We start from the raw sequence: 25,974 nt of genomic DNA, 5'->3' as shown, positions 1-25,974 counted from the left end.
TCTTGTCCCAGAAGCGGTAAAACAAGCCTACGCTGTCAGTTGGGCTTTAGCACAGGCACCTGCGTTATACTGCAATCATGTAGGCTGGGACAAGGTCTCTCCTTGTCATGTAATATGTATCTGGTCTACACCCCAGCCTCAGCCACAATATCCTGTTTAACATGAAGCAAAAGCTCCAGTGAGGGAAATCCTTACTCAGCTTGTGTACCAGGGAGTGATTGGGCCCTGTGTCTCTGAAATGAATAAGCCGTTATTCTCCGTTGAAAAACTAGACCATTCCTACAGAATAGTCTTGGATTACAGACACTTAAGCAGCCATACATGTACATACGCTATACAAAATTAACAAAGCACAGCACTGGTTAACAACATAGTGCATAAAAAATACAAAACAACCTTGGATATTTCCAACGGTTTCTTCCGCCAGAATTTAGCATGAGAGTTGCGACGTAAGTGCATTCTCATTTGGCTCACAAAAACGCTTCTGTTGTTTGCCCCAAGGCTACAAAAACAGCTGAGGGCTGTTCTCAGCCCATGTAACATCAAAATTGCATGATATTGATTCTGAGGCGTTGATGACGACATTTATCTCACAGATGATGACCTCAACATTCATCTTGCCAGGTTTGATCGGACCATTTCAGGATTCGCAGCCCTTGGCTAAAATTTAATTATAGGAAAACCAAAATAGCCTTTCTCAGTGTATTGTTCCTGCGATACGAGCTATCAAAGTAGGGGAAGAGCTTGGCACCGCACTTTCTAGAGAAATGTGCACAACTACACCCACTAAACACTTAAGAAACTACAGTCTTTACTTGGTTTCTTTAATTTTAGCAGAACATACATTCCTGACTATGCACAACTTATCAAGCCACTCTATGACTTAATACGCCCTGACTTTTCTAGCCGACACTGGACAGTTGAACACACACGCATCCTTAGGCAATTGCAATAGGACATGCTAGAAGCAAAACACTTGCACAACTGTGAAAATAAAACAAATTTGGTCATCAGAATAACAGCTGGTGCCATTGGGTTCACTTATGTCACCTTTAATGAGGGTGACACAGTGCCCTTAGCATATAAATCACACTTATACTCCAATCCAGAACAATGTTTTGTACCCACAGAAAAAATTCTAACTGCAGTGCAGATGGCTGTCTTTCAGTAGAGGCCACTTGTCCAAGGGAAACGCATCATTGTCGTTACCCGGGTGTCAGCCTTAGAGGCTGTCACCAAAGCAAGCGTTCCTAACGCTAGAGCATTACATCCACATTGGATTCAGTGGGCAACCACCCTGACTGCCACCGATGTAGACTACATCTTTGATCCAAAACTCCAGACACAAGAATTTGAACAGGAGTACCCTGCTCCTCTAGTTATTTTGCCACTTGACAGATACTGTGTGCGGAGTGATGAAGGATTGAATCTTCCACCCTCATAATACCTACAAGCAGACCTTAGGGGACTGCACAGCTCAGCTGGATGAACTTAAAGCCCTAATATTAGCGTTAGACCACACAGAGCCAGGGTTACTGACTTTAGTTGGCTGTGACTCATACCACTGCTAACAGTCCTACAATGATTACCTTAATCATTGGTAAATGAACGGGTCCAGAGATTCCAAAGAGAACACCATAGAACACTGAACTCTGTGAGGGGGAGGAGAGGGGGGCTGATATTATGGATAAGCTACCTTGTGTCCATGTACTACAATGTGTAGGAGTACACGTTATCAGCAGTACTTTGGCTGATGAAGCGGCAAACTCTGAAGTAGCTGCAGCTTCTGTGGCTGCGGTGACTCATTCTCTGACAAGACTGGATAATGAAATTCTGACTGCCATGAAAGCTTTGGCTGAAGGCAAGCCTCTTTCAAAGCATACCCTACAAAATACTCTTACCATATCAGTGCATAGAATGTTGCCTACGCAACACTTCCTGGGGTTGGAGATCGTGTGATCCCCAACCAAGACCAGAGATTAGATCTAATAAATGCAGCGCCTGAAGGTGTCGCTTCTGCTCATGCTAGTATTTCGGCCACGGTAACACTCTTACAGAAACATTTCTGGTGACCAGGCCTATACAAACAGACAAAACAGTATGTCCTTTGTTGTGACATTTGCCAGCAAATCAAGGGCTCAAACATTCAACGCCCACCGCACACATTCACTCTTAATGTCCAGCAGGCCACTACAATGTGTGTACCAGGACCATTGCAGTCCACTCCAACCTGATGGTGCATTCAAATACATCTTAGTTGCTGTAGATTCTTGTTCTAGATTCCTGTGGGCATAGCCACTGCAGTCGGCTGACACTCAAACTGTTATAAAAGACTTGCTGATCTTTATCGGTACATATGCAGTTGCAGCGTTCCATTCAGACCAGGGCCCTGCTTTTGCCTCCAAGACATTCAGGGACACCAGGGGGGATGATGGTTGTTGAACTCTATTACTCCTCACCATACAATCCCAAGGGGAATTCGGTTGTGGAAAGGAGGAACTGTGATCTAAAGCAGTCCTTAACAGCTAGAGTATTAGAGCCTGGCCACAGCTGGCTCCATCACATATGTGGGGGTCCAGATAGCACTGAATAATCTGCCAAGACGGTCCTTGGTGTGACGCACTTCTTATGAGGTTTTCTTAGGATACCTATGTATGTCCCAGATCTTGATGGCCCTGGTTTGGTGGCAGCAGACACACCTTTTGACATAAATGAACATCTCACTGTCTTACAGGAGCTTCAGCAATTTCGAGATGATACATCTTCCGCCAGTGCTGCCACCTTAGGAATAAGGGATTTACCAACAACTTCCACTGGCTGGATTCCTAAAGTCTGGATTTGGATCTGGTTCATGAAAAGATCGCTGTGAAGGAGGAATTCGCTCCATCCTACAGAGCACCGGTCCCAGTCCTGGGAGTACAAGGTACCAGAACGGTCATCTTGCCACCGCTGCCTGGTTCTAAAGCAAACAGACTAATTTCCATTGATGACATCAAACTTCACCATGTGGCTGATCCTACATAGTAGACCAAGAGGTCCCTTGGGTAGTTCCCGGTCCCCTCTCACTACCCAACAGGACATACCTCTTCAAAGTAGACATAACAACACTACTTTGGACTACACAACAATGTCCAATGATGCTACAAATACCTCCTCAGCCGGTGGGAGCTCTTGCTGATTCCAGTTACCAATTTCCCGACAGCACTTGTCCAAGATTTGGCTGTTTTCTACACAGACTGACAACACTGTCTACTATGAGCCTCCACTCAAAGTGGATCCATCCACCAGTAATGCACCTGCTCCTGCGTTTGCAGAAACTGCTTATGGTTATTTCATCAACATTGATGACTTTTCTTCAGACTCATCCACTCCATTAATTGAAAATGTATCAAAGACACGTAAGATGTACCTATGGCTCAAAAATAACTATTTAATACACCAATGGAACTATTTATGGTTCTACTTGACAATCTTTGCATTTTTTCTATGGATTGATTTCGTGACTGTTTTTTTTTCTCAGAAATGGTCATTACCTTCCTGAACGCTCCTCTGTTGAGCCTGTGGATTAAGTCTTCCTCCACATCATTCCTCGCATAAGGTCCGAAGAGACTTGTCCTGTGTCAACATTTCAGCTGTACCAATTCCTGATGGGACTGTGTGGGACAATGTTCCATTTGATATATACGGGCCTACTGAGGTCATTCCAATAACCTACGTCTTCAAAATTTCTATGACTGATGTAATTACACCTGGTGTTGTATCTGATGACTGGGATGTCTAAACAGCTGATTCTTTGCTAACTGAAATGAAGGACTATTCAGTATTTGAAAGGGATGATGTATATACAAATACAATGAATTATGGGGAACTGTTCTGCTATAACAGCTGGGGACATTACTACCTGCACTGTGCCACTAGACCCAGACCAGTACTTAACTACACACAGTGGGAACACTGCTCTACACTACCTGTGGGGAGCCCAAAACATTATTCAGATAAATTAACTTATTTTTCTAGGCATGACACAAAACATCCAGAGTCATATTATGTCAAGTTACCTCCTTACAAAATTAGGAACATTTTGCTCACAGATACAAAAGTGATTTATTCAGACTCTTTTGTTTCCTGTCAGTTGAAGGTTACGAATACTGGAAGAACACTATGGATTTAAAGAGTGTACAGGGAACACTAGATTGGTAAATACAGGGTTAGGAAGCTTTATTTAGAGCGTGCCCGATTCTTGTACAAATGATCTTTCTAAATGGCACTATTTAACAGACCTTGTGTCCAGGGTTAGCAAAAATAAAAGAAATGAACATGCCCAGTATCCCCACATCGGCAAAGTTTAAGGATTGGCAATTCTTCCTGAATGTCACTGAGGAAGAGCTAGATGCAAGGGTTCAGGCTGGTACCTATAACTCTTCACTTTCCAGTCCCGGCGGGTGGTTGATTTGGCCAATAGACACAAATGGATGTCAGACATTTTTTGTGAATTCCTCAGGGAGTTTCAAGATGAGCCGACCAGACCCTCGCTTTGTCTTGGGTCAACACACGGGTATAGTTACAACATACATTGTGGGTAAGCTGTGCCAACAATGGGTAGAGTCTAACACGTTAGCCGCAGTCAAAGAACATCTTAACACTCTTTCTGAAGATGAAGACTTGCAGGACTTTTTGTTAGGTCCTAGAAAAGGACACTCTAAAAGATTCATCTATGCTATGTATAATGAGATCTGTAAGCTTTCTCAGACAGAAGCTGCTGCGCATTTAAGGCAAATAGATAAGGAAAACTTAGAAAAGGCTTTAGCTGTTGTCGGTAACAGCATGAACACTGTCCAACAGGATTTATTTGCTGACAAACATAGTGTTGTCCACAATAGATTTCATTCAGACAGACGTCCCTTTTATACCATGGGCAAAGTCAGCTGCTTTCCATCATGCAGTTAGTTTGGACGTTACACACTTTGAAAAATGGCCGAGTTCCATGGAAGTACATTAATGGTAGTGAATTGTCCACCACTTTTAATTTATCCAAGGAACAACAGACAATGGCTACAAGGGAAGAAAGTTTCACCATGCTTCACATAGAGATGTTAGAAAAGTTGCCTTTCACAGTTGCAGAGAGTCCTTCAATGGTATGGCTACTACATGGCATTATTAATTTGCCCATTTCCACTTTTCATTTTTCGAAATATTTGAAATATCTTGCAGAGGGTGGGTATGAGCGACTGGGCAATAGCTATATTAAAGAAGAGTGGGAGTTGCCCTTTGAATACAAATGTCTGAACGGTGAAACAGAGGTTTTTCTCAGCAGAAGTGAATTCAAGACTACTGCTTGTCATTCAATGATCTGCAAGCAGGTGTCCCTTAACGGCCTTTGCAATGGGGGGGTCGCAAACTTAGCCTGTTTTCTGAAGGGTACTCCCGTCCCTTTGATTCAACCAGCATTTCATGTACTTTTGAATGGAAGTTATGTGGTGCCTAGCGACCAAAGGTGTTGGGGTATGCGACCAGGAATTGCCTACGCAATTTCAGTCTCTAAGGTTGTTACATGTTGTGGACAAGTTTTATTCCCCCCCACACAAGAGATAAAAGTGTCAGAAATGTGGCCTCACATTGATACTGCTAATGAAAATTATGACAAGCTGAGCAGACTAAAGGTGCTACTGTTCCAAAAACAAGTCGCGTTGACATCAGCTAGAGAGACGTATGCTCTCCAGATTGCGAGATCATCAGCTGAGATACAATCCCTATTAAATACCAACTTCCCCAAACACTTTGGAGAGCTGGTATCCAGAATTTTCAACACTTCGAGCACTACGGGGATTGTCCATTTCTTTAAGGCTGTTGGGTCTGGATTTGTGTCCATCTTCCTGACTGCCTTCAGAGTCATTCCATCAGCCATTCACTCACTCTTTTCTAGTGTGTTTGGTGGCTTTCCCATAATATTGGCATTGATTTGCGGAATACTGCTGCTATTTCTTCTGATTTGCAGAGATTGTGTCTTTCCAGCTATGCGAAGCAATGGAGTCACTTCCACCAGCTCAACTGTGCTGTGAACACATGGTTCAGGTCTTTAATGCTCCGTTGCTGGAGGAATTGGAGCGTGATTGGTCATTGTCATTCCAACCACATTTATGGTATGTGCAACTAGTTTTCGCTGCGTATAGTGCCTCTTCGAACACTTCCCTACCGTGTGTCTTGCTGTTACGCCGGTGCCTCATGTGGACCAAGCACTGCTGATGTACCCGATGAGGACATTCACAGTCGTGCCCCTTGAAACTAAGGCTGATTCACGAGGTCACTTATGAGCCACCCTTGGTGAACGATCTGGCTCTTTTTGGTGCTTTGGAGAGTGCCACTCCTGCAGGTGGACCTGCACAAGAGACTACTATGCACTACTGCTCCGAGAATCCATCTGCCTATCACATGGTCGATTTAAGATCTGACGATGTGGCCTCCTTCCTGAGGTCCTTTCCATTCGTTGGCTTCGAAGATGCTCTTCAAGATCATGACTATTGTTAGAAAGATTTGCTGATTGGCTTATAATACCAAATTCTAAATGTGCATTAATTGTCCTTACTTTGGCCTGCTGTGCTTGTCATGATCGACATTATGGCGGTCATTCTGACCGCGGCGGGCGGCAGTCGCCGCCCGCCATGCGGTCATAGCCAAATTCCGCGGATGCCATTCTGGTTTTCCTGCTGGGCCGGCGGGCGACCGCCAAAAGGCCGCCCGCCGGCCCAGCGGGAAAGTCCCTGCAACATAGAAGCCGGCTCCGAATGGAGCCGGCGGTGTTGCAGGGGTGCGACGGGTGCAGTAGTACCCGTCGCGATTTTCACTGTCTGCAAAGCAGACAGTGAAAATCTTCATGGGGCCCTGTTAGGGGGCCCCTGCACTGCCCATGCCAGTGGCATGGGCAGTGCAGGGGCCCCCAGGGGCCCCACGACACCCGTTCCCGCCATCCTGGTTCTGGCGGTGTAAACCGCCAGAAACAGGCTGGCGGGAAGGGGGTCGGAATCCCCATGGCCCTGGGCCAGGGGAAAACCGCCGGGAAACCGCTGGTTCCCCTTTTCCGACCGCGGCTTTACCGCCGCGGTCAGAATGGCCCTGGAAGCACCGCCAGCCTGTTGGCGGTGCTTCCGTCGCCCTCCACCCTGGCGGTCATAGACCGCCAGGGTTGGAATGAGGGCCTATATCTCTTCGTGTGTTTTTAAGCAATTTGGTTTTTAACATGTTTTAAGTATGATTTTTTATCTAGTTTTTATGCTTTTAGCATTTAGTCCCCAGCACTTTTTAGCATTTGGGTTCATTCGCCTTCGGTGGCATCACTACTATGGCATCATACTTGTTATGGCAATGGGGAGGGTGTAGTGAATCCTAGTTTGTTTTTATGGGAAACAGGAGTTAGCTTAGCCTTTGGCTTGCAGACTCGTGCCCCCGTTACCTAGTGAGTTTTACCCTGCTTATCTTGCTCTGTTTTAGCACATTTATTTAATTATATCTTTTAAGATGTCTGCCTTGTTTTTAGTTAGGCCTATGTTTTAGTTTCACGTTATCAGTGCCACTGCGCTAAGGCCTCAATGTCAAGCGACAAAGATAAACAAATTGTAGGTGTTCACACTAGGTACTTTCCCTCTTCATGCCTTCGAGGGAATTGTTTATATAAATTACCGTCCCAAGCATGTCTTGTTATCTATTGTTTGGAAACAGACCTACGGTCAGGGGTCCGAGCAGATCTGTATAAACTCACCTCACTTAGACAGATAGTTGGAGGTATTCCGACCAGATGCCATTGCTGCTTTCAATGCCGCAAGTTGCCCTGACGCTGACCCAGTCTTTGTGTCCCAACGGAGTCTGAGCTAGAGACCTCATTCCAATGTAACGAGGGTTGGGGGGCTCTTCTCATGGACATGGCATTGGCAGATTAGGTTTAACACACCTAACTCTGTTTTAAGTTAGAGATTAGGTTCACATTATTAGGATATTAGGACATATTTCACACTCCATGTCACTTTATGTCATTGCAAGATGGTGGGGGTCTTTGTATTAATTACTCTTGTCTTTACGATTCTGTTTCTTGCACTGTTCATTATCCTAATTATTGCAACCCATGCAACTTATCGCAGATTGCAGTTGTGCTAAATAAAATGTATTGAAAATTTGCTGCATTGCTTTCATTGCCTGTGTTTGATTGAGACATGTTGTTCATGTGAGAAAGGGGTAATCTCCATTTAACCACAACACTATCTGAGTTGTCACACTCTTGAGTCCATGCGTAAAGGCTGCCACAAATCACCTTTTACTGTTTGTGTTTTTGGTGAGGTGCTACATGTGAGCCGGGAGGGTCGGGACGACAGTTGTGACTTGTTGTAGGATTGGCATAGTCGTCTACAAACATAAGTACTATCATACTTAAACCAGCAGTCTTGTCTAGAGCAAGAGTCAAACTACGACAAAACTATGCGAAGGATGTTAGGTCTACAAGTAATTTTCTCATGTGGGAGTATCAGAATTGTTGCCCTAACATTCCCATAGATGTCTACTGTCTACATGTAATATAACATGGACTAAAACTCCTGTTCATTCATCAAGCAGTGAATATTTTCATAAGCAGGTTTCTCTTGCAACATACAAAATAAAAATTCAGCTGCCTCAATTATTCTTTTACTCATCGTGCGCTTATCCACTTCATTTAGGCCCTTAGCATTTGAAGACAAAATGTGTACCAAATAACTCTTCTGTTTTTCTATGTAAACCTACATGTCTCCTTTATTTTCTACTCTTCGACACATTACACAATTCTCTTCAACATATTGCTTATTTTTTCTCCTCTGTGCCACTCAATCTATCAATGTTCTTACTTCATTCATGCACACCAAATCAGCCACCCCATTCCCACATCAACCTCTTTTCCTTCAATAATCACATATAAGTAAACACTGTAAGCTACCCATACAGCAGAAGAGAGCATTACTGAACATCACCTGTTACATACACATCATGACCCCCAACACATAAACCGTGATCAAGTATTTGTTTAGGTAATAGATTGACAAGCAAAGACGTTTTTTATGCCCCCCTTTATTTTGAGTTTAGTAGGTTCTTTTAAGACGTTTAAATGGGTCAATTCACTTAAGAAGTTGCCACCAGAGGTTCATAGTGGTGTAGCAAAATTTGGAAATTATAAAACAAAAGGATGATTTGCCTAAGCCCTGTCAAACTAGATCTCCATAAGATAAAAATTAAAAATAATGAAGTTAAAAATAAATACATATATCAAGCCCTGGAATGGTAGAACTACTTTCAGAAGTTACTTGTCTTTAATGGCAAGCTTAGCGATTGTTTTAACAATACATTACTTTAGATCCTGGCTCTAAATCTCTTCTACAGGGCTGTGAACCCTAAGTTATTTCATCTGTAATGACTGTGAAAGACTGTAACGTGCTGCATTGTTAGATAATTGAGAAACATATGGCACACCTATCGCTGTTTTGCACATAAATCTCCAGTCTCTGTTATTTGCGTTTTCACCTCTGCAAGCCTTTGCATAGAGTCATTCAGCAGTTTGGCCAATTTTCTTAAATTACTTGGATTTCACAGTGAATATTCCAATATTCTTGAGTTAGTATTGTATTTGTATTTTAAAACTTTATTTCGGCCTCCAGGGCCATAAAGTACAGACAAACAGAATACGAAAAATAAATATAAACATGCAATTCAATTCAGACAATGAAACATAAACAATTGCTAAGAGCATGAGTATAGCCTGCGGGCAAATTACACACTATGTGATCAGTGCTTTTGCTAACAAATGCAGCTAATACTATTGGTAAAAACCAATGTAAAATTACAGTACACGAATATTCAGAATGCAACAATTAGGCTACCCAGCAACTTCAGGCTATTCATAATAAGAGGAGGATTTTTCTTCTAAGAAGCCACAGAGTGCCAAGAAACTTGGCAACGGAAATGGCTAGGGCCAGTCAAGTATCTGTCTTAAGAATAGGAAGAGCAATTGAGTGGCTGCGGACACCTGAAAGTCTGCATACTGAATCCAGCCACTTTCAATGAGGAGATGCATAAACTGGACATACAAAAAAACATGGGAAAGACTCTTTATGGAAGCTGCAAGCTGGACATACAATTGATCCCCGCTCAACCATTTACGAGTAAACAATGTTAGAGGTAGAGCACCTACTAGAAACTGGAAATAGAGTTTCCTGTCTTTGGCTATCAAACTCTGATCCCCCCAAAAAACTTTTATTTGCTCTCACTTTTAAAGTCAATAAAATCACATGATAGCTTAGAACAAGCAGTGCTTTGCAATTCATTATTAGCTACAGCCATCCAATAACGCTTTTATGAATCATCCTTAGATGGAAATTTAGCAATCTCTGGGCGATCCCACAACTCAGACAGCCCAAGGGAATACAGCATGCCTTTTATGCCCCTGAACCTGGGAACTTTAATAAAGTGGTCAGCTTTTAGCACATCCTGGAGGGCTCCTACGTATTGAGCTAACTAGGGACTACTCCTTAGACGCCTCCAGAACAAGAGAGAATGCAAATCTTGCTTTGTGCACCAACCCCTTGATGCTCAGATCCATAAATTGTGAGTACATCAGGTTACTCAATTGAAGAGAAGCTTAGTGCTCCCAAAATTGTTTTCTACCTTGGATAACTCCTTAATAGTAGAAACACCCACAGTTCTGCACCATAGAGGGTGAAACAAGAGGCCTTGACCTCATAAATTTGGAGGGCCAGTCGAATTGGTTTTGCATGTGAAGCAGAGTATTGCATAATTAAGGCACCCATAATCTGTTTTTGTTTAATGGTTGCCTTGATGATGTGCGGTTTCCAAGTTATACTTCCGGAGATCGTTACTCCTAAGTAAGTGAAAGAATTCACCCACCTAAGAGGGATTCCGCTCAAGGCAATATTCCCTTTAAATGATTTGTGGGGATTGAGCAGCATTAATTTAGTTTTAGATGTGTTGATCTCCAAGCCACAAGCGAGACAGAAATCATCAAAGTGTGTTAGGTGTTTCTGCAGTCCACTTGGTGTCTTGGAGATCAACAGAGTGTTGTCTGCAAATAAAAGGATCAGAACATCAGCTTTCGCCAAGAGTGAGGCGTCCGTCTCTACCCAAGTCAGAAAGGGAACTATGTTGTTGATAAATAATGAAAACAAGGTAGGCACCAGTGCACAACCCTGGTGCATTCCTCTAGGTACAGGTATCTTATCTGTCAGCTGGCCTTGGTGTCGCCACCTGTCACGCGCATAGTTACCCTCATGTAAAAGTATGAGTAATGATAGAACGTGAGGGTAGAAGCATTGCCATGTCTGAAAGAGCATTCCATAGACCAGCTTGAGGGACTAGGTCAGAAGCTGACTTAAAGTCTACAAAGGCTACGTAAAGATTGCCCTTACCAATTGTGACAGTTTTCCAGTATAGGAGCAAGAACCACAGCACTTGATTTATAGTGAACATTTTCATCGGAATCCACCTTGAAATGGACTAAGGATGTCATGATCAGATATCCAGTCCTTAATTTTCCCCAGGATACTGCGACAGAAAACTTTCTACAGACAATCTAATGGGCTAAAAGGAATGTAGTAGCACCCTTCCAGGTGTCAGAGATGGGGTCTCTGCTGCTATAGCATTAGCTATTGCACAGAAGTAACTGGGTCAAGTTTTCCTGTCAGTTAAAGACAAGTCAGCTGGGACGCCATCCGGGCCAGAGGCCCTATCACGCTTAACAGCGTAATGTGATGGAGCAACATCAGAAAGTATGAATATACGGTTGGAAGAAACACTGGGACAGACAGATTAAATCAAACACTATTCCTGAGCCAAGCTAATGGGATCTACAGAATACAATTGACTAAAGTAGTCTACCCAGTCTGCAGGGGCAATATTTTTGTAACATCCAGTGCACTTGTGGCAGAGCCACGAGCGACCAATGACCAAAATTTAAAGCAGTCTTTAGCAGAAGATGCATCTGTCAAAGCTCCCCACCTCTGTTCATCCCAATTCTGCTTGGCTTTAAGGATGGCCACCTTATAAGATTTCCTAAGTGTAGAAATTAGAGCTGTGTTCTTAGATTTTATTGCTTATGAGGAATTTAATGCGCAACATTCTTTAGTGAACCAGGAATGTTTCCCTCCTGTTCTATTACTTACCAGTTTATTGGCAGTAAAAAAAAACTGCCACTACTCCATTGAAGAAATCGATATTTGATTATATCAGCTGGTCATTGATGATAGTGCAGTCCTCCTCTATACACGTAAGGAAAGATTTAAGATTAGTATTCACTGCACATAATATATCAGGACGGGTAGCCACCTGATCCCATTTAAAATTACGTTTGTCATTGGTCAAAGTTACGTCCCTAGCATATATATCAGGGCCTAAATCTGTAAGAATCTTACTACATAATGCCTGCATAGACACAGAGAGCGGATTGTGATCACTTTCTGTTCACTTTACTACCGTCATGTCGATAACAGTTGACCACAGCCTTAGATCGACTAAACAATAGTCTAGTCTACTTGTGTGATCAACTTCATTATACATGTGACATCCCTTGGAATCAGATTTTGTCCTTCCATTAAGGGCCCTTAACCCAAACTCAATAGTTAAAGCTTAAAGTTGGACGGCTGCCTGTGACCACCTATTAATAGGAGGAATACCCAGAGAAGGGACAGACCACACAGTGTCCTCCTCGTGAATAATATAAAGGTAATCAAAGTCAGGAGAATCAATGTTTAGTTGTTGAATATGACAATTTAACGATGTTTTGACCCAAATAGTTTTTGCGAGCGCAGCATGCAAAAGTTAAGATATCCTGACCTATGAATCGCGTCTCCTGAAAGAGACAGATGTCATAATCAGCCCAAAATTGGGCACAATGGGGACGAGATACCTTAGACCACAAGCCTTCTACGTTCTAAGAGATGAGGAGCGACCCAGTGTGTTGTAATGCCATTGATGACATTGGCAACATTATAGGCTGAGTAGCTTCTGCCTTTGAGATATCATTGGATAAAAAGTAGTCAAAACTAGCGAGATCGTGAGAAATGAGGTCAACTATAGATGTAGGATTGGAACTAGAAACAGGCAAGGATTCAGATACACACGGGCTATTTGAGTTAACCATATCCCGGTCACTACAGCCAAAGGAGAAAGGGTGGAAGTCAATGGAAGGGGAAAAGGAGGATTTAGAGGGAGATCAACTATCTCTCCAAGTCCGTCATTGTCACTTAAACGTGAAGAGCAACTCGCTATGTACACTAAGGGCCAGAGTAATAGGAAGGTCCTGGATACTCAAATAAATCGGTGGATATGTTCTAGCATCAAGGGCCACCAGATTGTCAACCATGTTATTATCCCTGAGATTTAATTCAATCATGTCCCAGTGTAAATTAGGGTCTTTTATCCTAGAGGCCCAGTTATATTGTCACACATGACTGAGTAACAGCCTCTTACATGATGTATCCAATGTGTCACTTTATTTTTAATTAATTCTTCTCCTTCTTTACTTGATGAAATAGTTAGCTTGGGGACGTTGACTATCATGACAATGTTAGGAGTATTTGACTATTACTAGAGTACACTGGATGCTTGTCTGTGCTACCATAAACATGCCTGGGAGGTAAGCAACAATCTGTTGCCGCTTGGCAGCCCACTAACCTCATTGGATGGGGATCAGTTGCATTAAGACCCTGGCGGTTAACCCCCAGTCTCCGCAAAACAGTGGGTCGAGCAGGACAGTGAACAGGGTCAATGGTAAAAGACCACCTAGGAGAAGGAGGAAGATCCTTGTTCAAGGGCATCAAAGATAGGCTAGATGGGGCAACAAATGAGCTGTTAGTGCATAAGCATGTGTTTTACTTATTTTGTTCTCCCCTTTACAAAGTAACAGCTGTTTTAAGGTGGAAGTCAAGGAAATTACCATGGACTTTAGCTCTCCAACTTCAGCCTTCAGATCTTGTACGAGAGAAATGTACTGCGATTGTTCGAAAGGAGGGGAAATATTTATAGCGGAGGCTGCAACAGAAGAAGCCTGGTTAATGGAGTGGCCCTACTCATCCAACATGTTGCTTAAAAGAGCAAAGTAGCTGCTACATATCAAAACACCATCACTGTTAGACTAAGGCAAATGAGTTGGAACAGATGGTGAATGAGCAAGAACTAGATCCAGTATGGCTTCGCCAGCTGGCTCCAACCCCCACTTGTCCCATTTTTTAGACATGTATGGGATTTTCTTGAGTTTATGTAGGAAGGTAGCCTCTTTCTAGCCTTGTTACCCCCACTTTTGGCCTGTTTGTGAGTATATGTCAGGGTGTTTTCACTGACTCACTGGGATCCTGCTAGCCAGGGCCCAGTGCTCATAGTGAAAACCCTATATTGTCAGTATGTTTGTTATGTATCACTGGGACCTTGCTAGCCAGGACCCCAGTGCTCATAGTGTATGCCCTGTATGTGTTCCCTGTGTGGTGCCTAACTGTATCACTGAGGCTCTGCTAACCAGAACCTCAGTGTTTATGCTCTCTCTGCTTATTAAATTTGTCACTGCAGACAAGTGACTAAATTTACCAATTCTCATTGGCACACTGGTACACCCATATAATTCCTTTGTATATGGTACTGAGGTACAGAGGGTATTGGGGTTCCAGGAGATCCCTATGGGCTGCAGCATTTCTTTTGCCACCCATAGGACCACTGCAGCCTGCGTGAAATAACGTCCCAGTTATTTCACAGCCATATTACACTGCACATAAGTAACTTATAAGTCACCTATATGTCTAACCTTCACCTGGTGAAGGTTTGTGCCAAGTTACTTAGTGTGTGGGCACCCTGGCACTAGCCAAGGTGCCCCCACATCGTTCAGGGCAAATTCCCCAGACTTTGTGAGTGCGGGACACTATTACACGTGTGCACTATACATAGGTCACTACCAATGTATAGCGTCACAATGGTAATTCTGAACATGGCCATGTAACATGTCTAAGATCATGGAATTGTCACCCCAATACCATCCTGGTATTGGGGGGACAATTCCATGATCCCCCGGGTCTCTAGCACAGAACCCGGGTAGTGCAAAACTGCCTTTCCGGGGTCTGACTGCAGCTGCTGCCAACCGCTCAGACAGGTTTCTGCCCTCCTGGGGTCCAGGCAGCCGTGGCCCAGGAAGGCAGAACAAAGGATTTCCTCTGAGAGAGGGTGTTACACCCTCTCCCTTTGGAAATAGGTGTGAAGGGCTGGGGAGGAGTAGCCTCCCCCAGCCTCTGGAAATGCTTTGATGGGCACAGATGGTGCCCATCTCTACATAAGCCAGTCTACACCGGTTCAGGGATCCCCCAGCCCTGTTCTGGCGCGAAACTGGACAAAGGAAAGGGGAGTGACCACTCCCCTGACCAGTACCTCCAGGGGAGGTGCCTAGAGCTCCTCCGGTGTGTCCCAGACCTCTGCCATCTTGGAAACAGAGGTGTTGGGGGCACACTGGACTGCTCTGAGTGGCCAGTGCCACCAGGTGACGTCAGAGACCCCCTCTGATAGGCTCTTACCTTTCTTGGTAGCCAATCCTCCTTTCTTGGTAGCCAAACCTCCTTTTCTGGGTATTTAGGGTCTCTGCTTTGGGGAATTCTTCAGATAACGAATGCAAGAGCTCACCAGAGTTCCTCTGCATCTCCCTCTTCACCTTCTACCAAGGATAGACAGCTGACTGCTCCAGGACGCCTGCAAAACCGCAACAAAGTAGCAGGACGACTACCAGCAACATTGTAGCGCTTAATCCTGCCGGCTTTCTCGACTGTTTCCTGGTGGTGCATGCTCTGGGGGTAGCCTGCCTTCACCCTGCACCAGAAGCTCTCCCGTGGGTTGACTGAATCTTCCCCCTGCTAAGGCAGGCACCAAAAGACTGCATCACCGGTCCTCCTGGTCCCCTCTCATCCTGACGAGTGTGGACCCTGGAACACAGCAACTTTGTCCAAGTGACTCCCACAGTCCAGTGACTCTTCAGTCCAGGTTTGGTGGAGGTAAGTCCTTGCCTCCCCACGCTAGACTGCAAAGCTGTGTACTGTGTGATTTGCAGCTGCTCCGGCTCCTGTGCACTCTTCCAGGATTTCCTTCATGCACAGCATAGCCTGGGTCCCCAGCACTCCGTCCTGCAGTGCACAATCTTCTGAGTTGTCCTCCGACATCGTGGGACCCCCTTTTGTAACTTCGTGTGGACTCCAGTTCACTCTTCTTCTAAGTGCCTGTTGGGGTACTTCTGTGGATGCTGCCTGCGTCTGCGAGGGCTCTCTGAGTTGCTGAGCACCCCCTCTGTCTCCTCCTCCAAAAGGCGACATCCTGGTCTTTCCTGGTCCTCAGCAGCACCCAAAAACCTCTACCACAACCCTTGCAGCTAGCAAGGCTTGTTTTCGGTATTTCTGCGTGAGAACACCTCTGCAAGCTTTATCGCGACGTGAGACATCTGTCTTCCAAAGGAGAAGTTCTTAGTCCTCTTCTTTCTTGCAGAACTCCAAGCTTCTTCCATCCAGAGGCAGCTTCCTTGCACCTTCATCCAGGGTTTCCTGGGCTCCTGCCCCCCTGGACACTGTTGCGACTATTGGACTTGGTCCCCTTGCCTTGCAGGTCCTCAGGTCTGGAAATCCGTTGTCAGTGCACTGCTGGTGTTTGTTGTTCTTGCAGAATCCCCCTATCACAACTATTGTGCTCTTTTGGGGTAGTAGGTGCACTTTACTCTTTCTTTTCAGGCTCTTGGGGTGGGGTATTTTGGTAACACTCACTGTTTTCTTACAGTCCTAGCGACCCTCTACAAGCTCACATATGTTTCGGGTCCATTCGTGGTTCGCATTCCACTTTTGGAGTATATGGTTTTTGTTGCCCCTATACCTATGCTCTCCTATTGCTACCTATTGTAATTCTACACTGTTTGCATTACTTTTCTGACTCTTACTTACCTATTTTGGGTTTGTGTACATATAACTTGTGTATATTACTTACCTTCTTACTGAGGGTACTCACTGAGATACTTGTGACATATTGTCATAAAAATAAAGTACCTTTATTTTTAGTAACTCTGTGTATTGTGTTTTCTTATGATATTGTGCATATGACACCAGTTGTGTATAGTAAGAGCTTTGCATGTCTCCTAGTTCAGCCTAAGCTGCTCTGCTATAGCTACCTTCTATCAGCCTGAGCTGCTAGAAACACCTCTTCTACACTAAAAAGGGATAACTGGACCTGGCACAAGTTTTAAGTACCTCTGGTACCCACTACAAGCCAGGCCAGCCTCCTACAGTGTACTCGAGGGATTTGTAGAGATAGGCAGACTCGGAGAAGAAGGGTGGGAGGATTCTAAAGGCAATGCCAGTATCTCCTCGCATTTCACTAAGAGATTATCAATTCTTTCCAGAATGCAATTATCCCCCGCATTTTTCAGTGTTTTGCAAGTTTTCTTTTTTACCAAACTCAACCACCCTTTGCCCCCTTCCTTTTGCCATATACGATCATAGTTACCCCACAAACAAGGGTGTGAATACCAACAAGATTAAAAAGACAAAGGAAAAGTAGTCCATGCAGCAATAAGATACAAGCCTTCTCCCCGACCGTTCAGCCTTATCCAATGTCACTCAACAGCTAAAAGAAAGACTGCAACTGCAGTCAGACAAGTGAACAACAAACAGTACCTTAAGCGTCTTGCGTAGATGTTAGAGAGGAGGCCAGCCTCCTCTGGGCTCCAACGGGCGTGGATGGGCCCACCCTGGGCACAGCAGCAGCCCACATATGTCCTGTGCAGCGGGACTGCAGCGCTCCAGAAATAGCATGGAGCAGAAAAGGCACAGGAGCTTTGCACTAGAGGGATTGGGGGACATGCACCCCCCAGTGGGTGCTCTCAGGGCAGCTATCCCAAGTGACAGTGAGCCCAGTGGCAGGTATCCTTGACTGTGACAGGGCAAGGCTCCTTGCAGTAAGTACTTGTCAGGAAGGGGAGCCTATGCCCCCATGAGAATGTCCGGTCGGCACAGGCAGCCCCCATTCAGCAGGAATGCAGCGCACCAGAAATAGCATGAAGAAGATAAGGCACAGGTGATTTGCGCAAGAAGGATTGTGGGACATGTAGTCCCCAACGGGTGCGCCCACGGAGGCAGTGGCAAGCCCTGCGGCAGGTATCTTTGACTGAAAAGAAGTGCAAGGCTCCTTGCAGTAAGTACTTATCAGGAAGGGGAGTCTATGCCCCCATGAGAATGTCCGGTCGGCACAGGCAGCTATGTATGTGTACATTATCTCCATCAGCAGTTCATGCTGTCCTCAGAGCGAGGCACCCGTTACTCTGGTGGCTCACGCTGCTTGGAGTACATGTCTGCTGTAGCTCTGAGCTAGTATTTCCATACCCAAAGAGACCACTTATAAAGCTAAGGCCCTTCCATTGTGTCCTTTATGACTCCTAGGTTAATTGCAGATGCCTCGCATGAAGGGGAACAAATGGGTGCAGATACGGCTAGTGGTGCCACCTTGCAGGAGTCTCTTTCACGTCATATAGTGCCCATCAATATGTTGTAAAGCATGCAGTAGTATTAGCAATTTGTACCTCAGAAGCCTTTTCTATCTGTATAAACTCTAGTCAGCTATCAGCATACTCCGCAGGTTGATGGCAAAGGTGGGCACCCTCTTGGAGGAGTTCTGCCTTAGCAGCCAGTGTAATGGAGTTTTCAAGATATCAAAGACAAACACAAAATGGTCAAGAGAACGCAGGGGGAGACTTAGCACTGATGCTCTAGTAATTGCTTGAAACCTCCAAAAGTGAAGACATGCAAGTATCAACCTGTGAACCATGGCTAGTGCAATGCATATCTACCTGTACTTCTTGTACTTTCCTACTACAATAGAGACATCTTGCAAGTAAAATTTTCTTTATAAGTACCCTCCTGGATGCCATAACAAATATATCCGCCACATATACTGACATGTGCCTCCCTGGAGACCGGAATATTTGGTTTACCAGTATAGTCATGCCTGAGCCTCAAAGCATCATAACAAGCCTTGAAGCCTACAACATCTCATGTCATTGGCCATACAAACCAGCAAGAAATACACTGGACATAATCTTCACAATAAAAAGAAATTAGCTCATTCCCTGGATTGAGCATCATTTTATGTCTTTCATCGATGACATCCCTTCTAAATCTACAACAAGCTGTACAGCATTCTCCACAACATAATAAAATGGAACAAACTTAACATGGAAGTACTCGAATCACAGTATAATGCAATGGCAAATCCAGAATAGATAATCGCCACCAACCAGTTGTATAATTGGAATAATAAAGACTTTGACAAAATGAGCTCCCTCAACAAATCCGTGCACCCAAAACAGAAACGGAAAATGCCGTAGATCAGAAACAAAATAAAGATACAGGCTGTCTGCACATGAACAACATTGGTGTAAACTCTCAAGACAAAATCCACCTCCAAAGACTCAACATGATTTACAAATTAACCATCAACAAAAGTGAAATGACCTCATTACTCAAATAACCTATCCAATTCCATGCGCCCCACTAAAGAATTTCCCAGAATATTTTCCAAGTTCCACGAATAGGAATGCACTTCCACGAGGACTCCTTAATCAGAAGACTTTTATAACTTAGTGGCAGGGTACTCTGTTATGGAAGCTGACACACTAAAATTCTATCTTACAAACAAAAAACACTAGTTGGCAATTTTAGCCAAAGGAACAAGAGATCGCTGCAAAGAGAAATTCACCCACTCTAACATGCTTCGTGTAACTGTCCCCTTCAGATGTCCGTGAGCTGGTGAAGACCAGCTAACTGTTGGATGTATGCCCACAACAGTCTTTTTGAATATCTTACTAGCACCGGCTGCTATACTCCAATGAACATAACCAACAGTGCCTTAACCACAGACATGTTTCTAGCTGAACTCAATGTATCCTATATATGGCCACACATTAAAATAACCTTGGCTTAACAAATCCAAACTACTACAATCCAATCTCAAAGGGACCAGTCAAGAGAAAACCTAGTGAGAAATAGCAACCGTAGCAGCCTTTTCTCTGAGCCCCAACATTAATTTAAGAAAGCATACTACCATGTAATCTATTTTCTTGCGCAAAATAGGAAGCTAGTGCCATTTTTGCCCAAGGAAGCCCTTAAACTGGTCACGGTGCTATGATTAGTTCAACGTTGGACAATACAATTGCTTATATCTGGGTCTGTCTAATAATTTACATTTCAGACTGTAAGCAGTTCAGGATGCTAATCTACACCTCTTTTTAAAGTATTAACACGATCTAGCATTACACAGCTCTTGAAATAGTTGCATTGACTTTCAATGAAACAAAGAATCTTGTTTAGAACCTGCTGCCTGGCCTTTGAGTCATTGCATAATATGTCACCTTCATTTGTAGAAAAGTTCATTGCACTATATGAACCTACTTGCAACCTGCTCTAATCTTTAGTAAATGATTTGATAATTCTAGGATATGTAAGATTTGGAGGGCAAAGCTTTTCTGTGCAGTGTGCCCTCACTGTGTTGTGATTGTGTTAAAGTCTTTCAGAACAGCATCCAAGACAGAATCTCCTCCAACTCCAAGATCAAGCATTATCTCACTACCACCACTTGGCTTCTCCACCTTACAATATAAAGGAAGGCGTACAACAAGACTCGCTAATTTCCCCACTCCTCTTCAACAGGGACCTACGCTCACTTCAGACTGATCAAATAATTTAAACTTGCATACTATAACTGTGCTGGTGATACAAAGATCACCCTGGAATGGGAAAATCCTTGCTGTATTGCAATATTAAGATTAGGCGACTACCTCTGACTCTTTGAACACTGGATGCTAATAAACCACTTTAAAATCAATGCATCCAAAACTGATGTGAAAATGGAAAAAACATGATCTATTGACATCTATTCCCATGGGACATGGGTCTCCACTAGCAACACCAACAGAATTAAGAAACATAGGATTCATCATGGTCTCTGCCCTCTCTGTTGCCCCCCAAACTGACCACACTAAAAGAGCATCTCATAATATGCTAATGTTACAACGGACCATTCCATATCTAGACTTCTTGCAGAAAATCCAGGCAGCTATCTCCCTGATCACTATATCAGTACTAGACTTTGCCTACAGTTTCATTAATGAGATGCCTACAAAGACCTCAGGATTATGCAGCAAGACAACGCCTGTAAAACACCAACAGGAGTACATCTACCATTCTTTAAAAGTCCTTAAGTTGCTCCCAATCAGCAGAAAGCATACTTTCAATGTTCTGTCCATTATGCATAGGGTGATATGCATCAAGGGCCCATCTTTCCTAAAAGTTAATCTCAAGTAATACTCTCATACACAGACACGGACACTGAGATCCTGGTTGGCAAAACAGCTAATCAAACCATGTTACAAAATGAAGACCTCTAGTTGTACCTCCTTCGCTGCAAAAGTTCCAAAACTATGGAATTTGCTCAGTTCAAGGAGAGGAGCCCTTAACAATATTGTCCTACAGGATTGGTGTAGGAGGCTGGCCTGGTTCGTAGTGGGTACCTTGGGTACTTACACCTTATACCAGGTCCAGTTATCCCTTATTAGTGAAGTAGGGGTGTTCTAACAGCTTAGGCGGATAGAGGTAGCTATAGCAGAACAGCTGAAGTTGCAGAGGAAAAGTATCCCTTGTGGATACTTTGTTGCTGTTACAGCGGTTCCTGGAGCAGGCTGCGGTTGATCGGAGGTCAGAGGATGAAGTCGTAGTTGCAGAGGATTCTGAAGAGAACCCACAGGAGAGATCCTAAATAGCCCTGAGAAGGGGATTGGCTACCTTATCAGGTAAGGACCTATCAGGAGGGGTCTCTGATGTGACCTGCTGGCACTGGCCAGAGAGCCCTCCAGAGTGCCCCCACACCTTGCAAAGCGAGATAGCTGAAGTTTGGGACACACTGGAGGAGCTTTGGGCACCATCCCTGGGGTGGTGATGGACAAGGGAGTGGTCACTCTCCTTTCCTTTGTCCAGTTTCGTGCCAAAGCAGGGGACAGGGGGTCCCTGAACTGATGTGGACTGGTTTATGCACGGAGGGCACCATCTGTGCTCTACAAAGCATTTCCGGAGGCTGGGGGAGGCTACCCCTCCCCAGCCTGTAACACCTATTTCCAAAGGGTGAAGCTGCTCTCAGAGGAAATGCTTTGTTCTGCCTCCTTCCTGGGACTGAGCTGGTCAGATCCCAGGAGGGCAGAACCCTGTCTGTGAGGTGGCAGCAGCTGTAGCTGGTTTGGCAGTACTGGGGGTCCATGGTGGAGCCCCCAGGATGCATGGAATTGGCTCCCCAGTTTTGGAATGGGGGGACAATTGCATGATCTTAGACATGTTACATGGCCATATTCGGAGTTACCATTGTGAAGCTACATTTAGGTATTGACCTATATGTAGTGCACATGTGTATTGGCGTCCCCACACTCACAAAGTCCCGGGAAATGGCCTTGATCTATGTGGGGGCAACTATGGATCCCCTGGAACCCCAATGTCCTGGGTAACTAGGTACCATATACTAGGGACTTATAAGGGGGTCCAGTGTGCCAATTGAAATTGGTAAATGAAGTCACTAGCCTACAGTGACAAATTTAAAAGCAGAGAGAGCATAAGCACTGAGGTTCTGATTAGCAGAGCCTCAGTGACACAGTCAAGCACTATACAGACACACACATTAGGCCATAAACTGTGAGCACTGGGGTCTTGACCAGCAGGATCCCAGTGAGACAGGCAAAACATACTGACATAGAGGTAAAAAATGGGGGTAACATGCCAAGGAAGATGGGACTTTCGTACAATTGGGCAAACCAGACCTACTCTCTGGTTCTCTATTAGGTCAGTGCTCTGTGTGAGCACTAGGGAGAGCCATGCAACACTCCTGATTCAGCCCCTCCTTTATCATCAAACCCGCAGGACAATAGAGTCTAAAACACAGAGTCCAATAAAAAGCCACTCAATGAGTAATGCTGAACATGGCGGGAATATTTGTGTGTGTGGCTAGCAGTTGTAAATCGAAATGGATGACACCAAATAAAAGATACATGATCATGAAAGTAAGTTCATTATTTGTGAAATGCAAGAAATTTAATATGTAACTCTGTGTTCTAAATTACAATTACTCGTTACGCTTGAGTATGCTGGCTGCATGATCAATTCCTTGATGACCTGCAAGACCACTACCAAAAAGCAAGAACAATTGCTTGAATAACTGCATGACTGACATAACACCTCAACGTCTTTGGGATTTGCAGCATCAGTGTGAATGAGATACATTACTGCTTGCAGCAACAATATAATCCTCATTGACTGACCGTAGTTTAGCACCAATATATAAAACACTAAGTGATAAACTATTTGCCAATGGCATAGCTAGTGTGTGATAAACATCATGACAAATTGTAATCCCTCATGCACAATTACGTCTCTAATGTTGTGATCCATTAACGTAATTTAAATCACAAGACAGATGGTAACATCCATATATAATAAATTCCTCAAACGGCATAAGAAGTGTGTCAAACAGCACGACAAACATTAATTCCGTATGCATGATAAATGAGGTTATTCAGACCGTGGCAGGATGTCTGCAGGCCCACCCTAGGACTGGGGTCTATGGTCTCCTCCACCATGGAGGGGTACTGTCCATCCTTTTTACAGACCCCTGTTTCGCTGGGATCTCTGTGGTATGAAAGGAAACGTGGTGGCTCGCTACAGATCTACAGCACTACAGATTTGCCGAGTGGGTGCCATGTTTAAAGAACCTGCTTGATAAACGTTTTTGTATGAAGAAAATAAGCTCCCAAAGCGGGAGTTTGTTTCCTCAATGCAGAAAACACAAAGATCCAACATATAAGGAGCTTTTTAGTACACATGGGCCATATCCTAATTGGAAGTGATTATGTGGTACAATCCCCTAATAAAATGTGTTTGTTACATATAGGGTCAGTGCTTTAAATGGGCCGGTACTCACAGGTACTGAGTACCAGCACTTTTTATTTTTACCGCTGTGAGTACCGGCACTTCTCTGCCTGCAATGAGAGTACCTGTACTCATAAAAGGCTCGTTGCTGCTCGTGCTTCTGAGCTCGAGGCTGTGAAAGTGGAGCCTGCCTGGACGACACTTTGACAGCCAAACTGCCTTTGTAGCCCTGAGCTGAGCCACTGCTGAACTATTCAGCATAGTCTCATTTGCATAATGTCCGGTTGCCCAGGATCACGGACTACTGTATGTTGGAGGACGGAGCATGGCCCATAAGGCCCTACACTGTCAATCTCGTTCACACTATCTCGTGAATTTGAGAACACACTGAATCCAGGAAGCCCAATAACAGGCGCAATTAAGAAAGCCACAAGCCACAGAGGTAAGGAGTTTAAAATGGCTTTTATCCCATCCGAGTCTCTTGCGTGAGTGTCTGTGTGTTGGCTTGCTTGTGTGTGCCTGGTTTGTGTAAGAGAAAAGCGGCGGAAAGAGGGAGAGAATCGGGACACTCAGGATATATTTTAAAGAAAACATGTGGAATGCTGTGTGTGTTCATGTCTGCTTGTTTATTTCTGGGTGTACGTGCACTCAAGAATATTTAGGTATTGTGCCAAAAGAAAGCATAAAGTGCGCCATTAACAAGCTGAAAATATTGCAAAACATCATCATGTTTGGCCTACATTTTGTGTGACGAGTTAACCTATTCTATTAATACATTTGTCACATGGTTTGGTGAGTGCTGCAACTCGTATAGAAGTAATTACTAATGCTGCTATTCCAGTCAGTTTCAAGGGGCACACCGATTATTAACTTGCTGGGACCAGTAGTGCTGCTGCTGATGGCTTGGATGTATTCCTGGTTTAGGGATTCTTCCATTTTGATTTAGTGTCTATTCCCAGCAGGTCTTCACCCCACTCACTATTAACAAACGTAAAAGGTAAAAGGCCTTCCCCATTTCACCTTTTAAAGAAAGGCTCCCCCCCGAAAGGCACTCCTATCACACCTTATTTACAGTGTGCATTCACACCCAGTCTGGGCCTCTTGCAGTGGTACAAAAAGTGGAGGGGGCCTCTCTGCAAAGAACATGGAGGGCCCCCTCCAGACTAACCCATGCCAGGTGCTGTGCTGAGGGGGCCTCCTGGAGCTCAACCCCCCACGTGCACTGCGGTGTGCGGGGGCCGTTGATGCGCCAGTGGCCTCTTGAGGTGTTTTGGTCCACCCTTGCTGGGCATTTTCAAATTCAGCAACTAGAGAAGAGAACTAGGGGCACTTTCAGTTAATTTATTTTATAAATCAACTCAGTATTATATCAGTTGCACTGCAACTTCATGCCAATCACTAGTACAATCACTACATCTGGCTAACAGTGAACATATTTTCTGTGTTGTGTTGAGGATACACCTGCCTCTACATCAGGTACAGTCAACTCTACTTCTTAGCGAAACTGGTAAGCACTTAATAAGATGCATGGTCAATTCCCTGTACATAATGTCGGTGCATTAGTAGCACTTATCTCAATACACAGTGCTGGCCCAGCCCAGCTAAATAAAAAGCGGTACGCAAGATCACTCAACATTGTGGCATTAGCACAAAAATTGGCCCTATTATCACAAAGCACCCACACACAATATGACAGCACTTGTCTAATATATAGCAATGGCATATGCATACTTATCAATGCCCAATATATAACAGTACTGGGATCACATAATACTGGCCTAGAACACTGTCCATGTCTAATATCACACACATTGATGTTGAGAGTGCACCGTTCAAGATCTGTTAAATTTGTTCCAAGGATCCTTTGCCATGGCCATTCAACCTAACCTTTCCCTTTAAATGCAATGGACTGTATACATATTTCTGAAATTAATAATTTGTGCTGTAAATTAATATTTATGTAGTGTGCCACATGTGCAGAGGGGATCTG

Source organism: Pleurodeles waltl, chromosome 4_2 (genome assembly GCF_031143425.1).
Source record: "Pleurodeles waltl isolate 20211129_DDA chromosome 4_2, aPleWal1.hap1.20221129, whole genome shotgun sequence".
Taxonomy (NCBI): Eukaryota; Metazoa; Chordata; class Amphibia; order Caudata; family Salamandridae; genus Pleurodeles; species Pleurodeles waltl.
Note: the sequence above shows the minus strand (reverse complement) of the source record.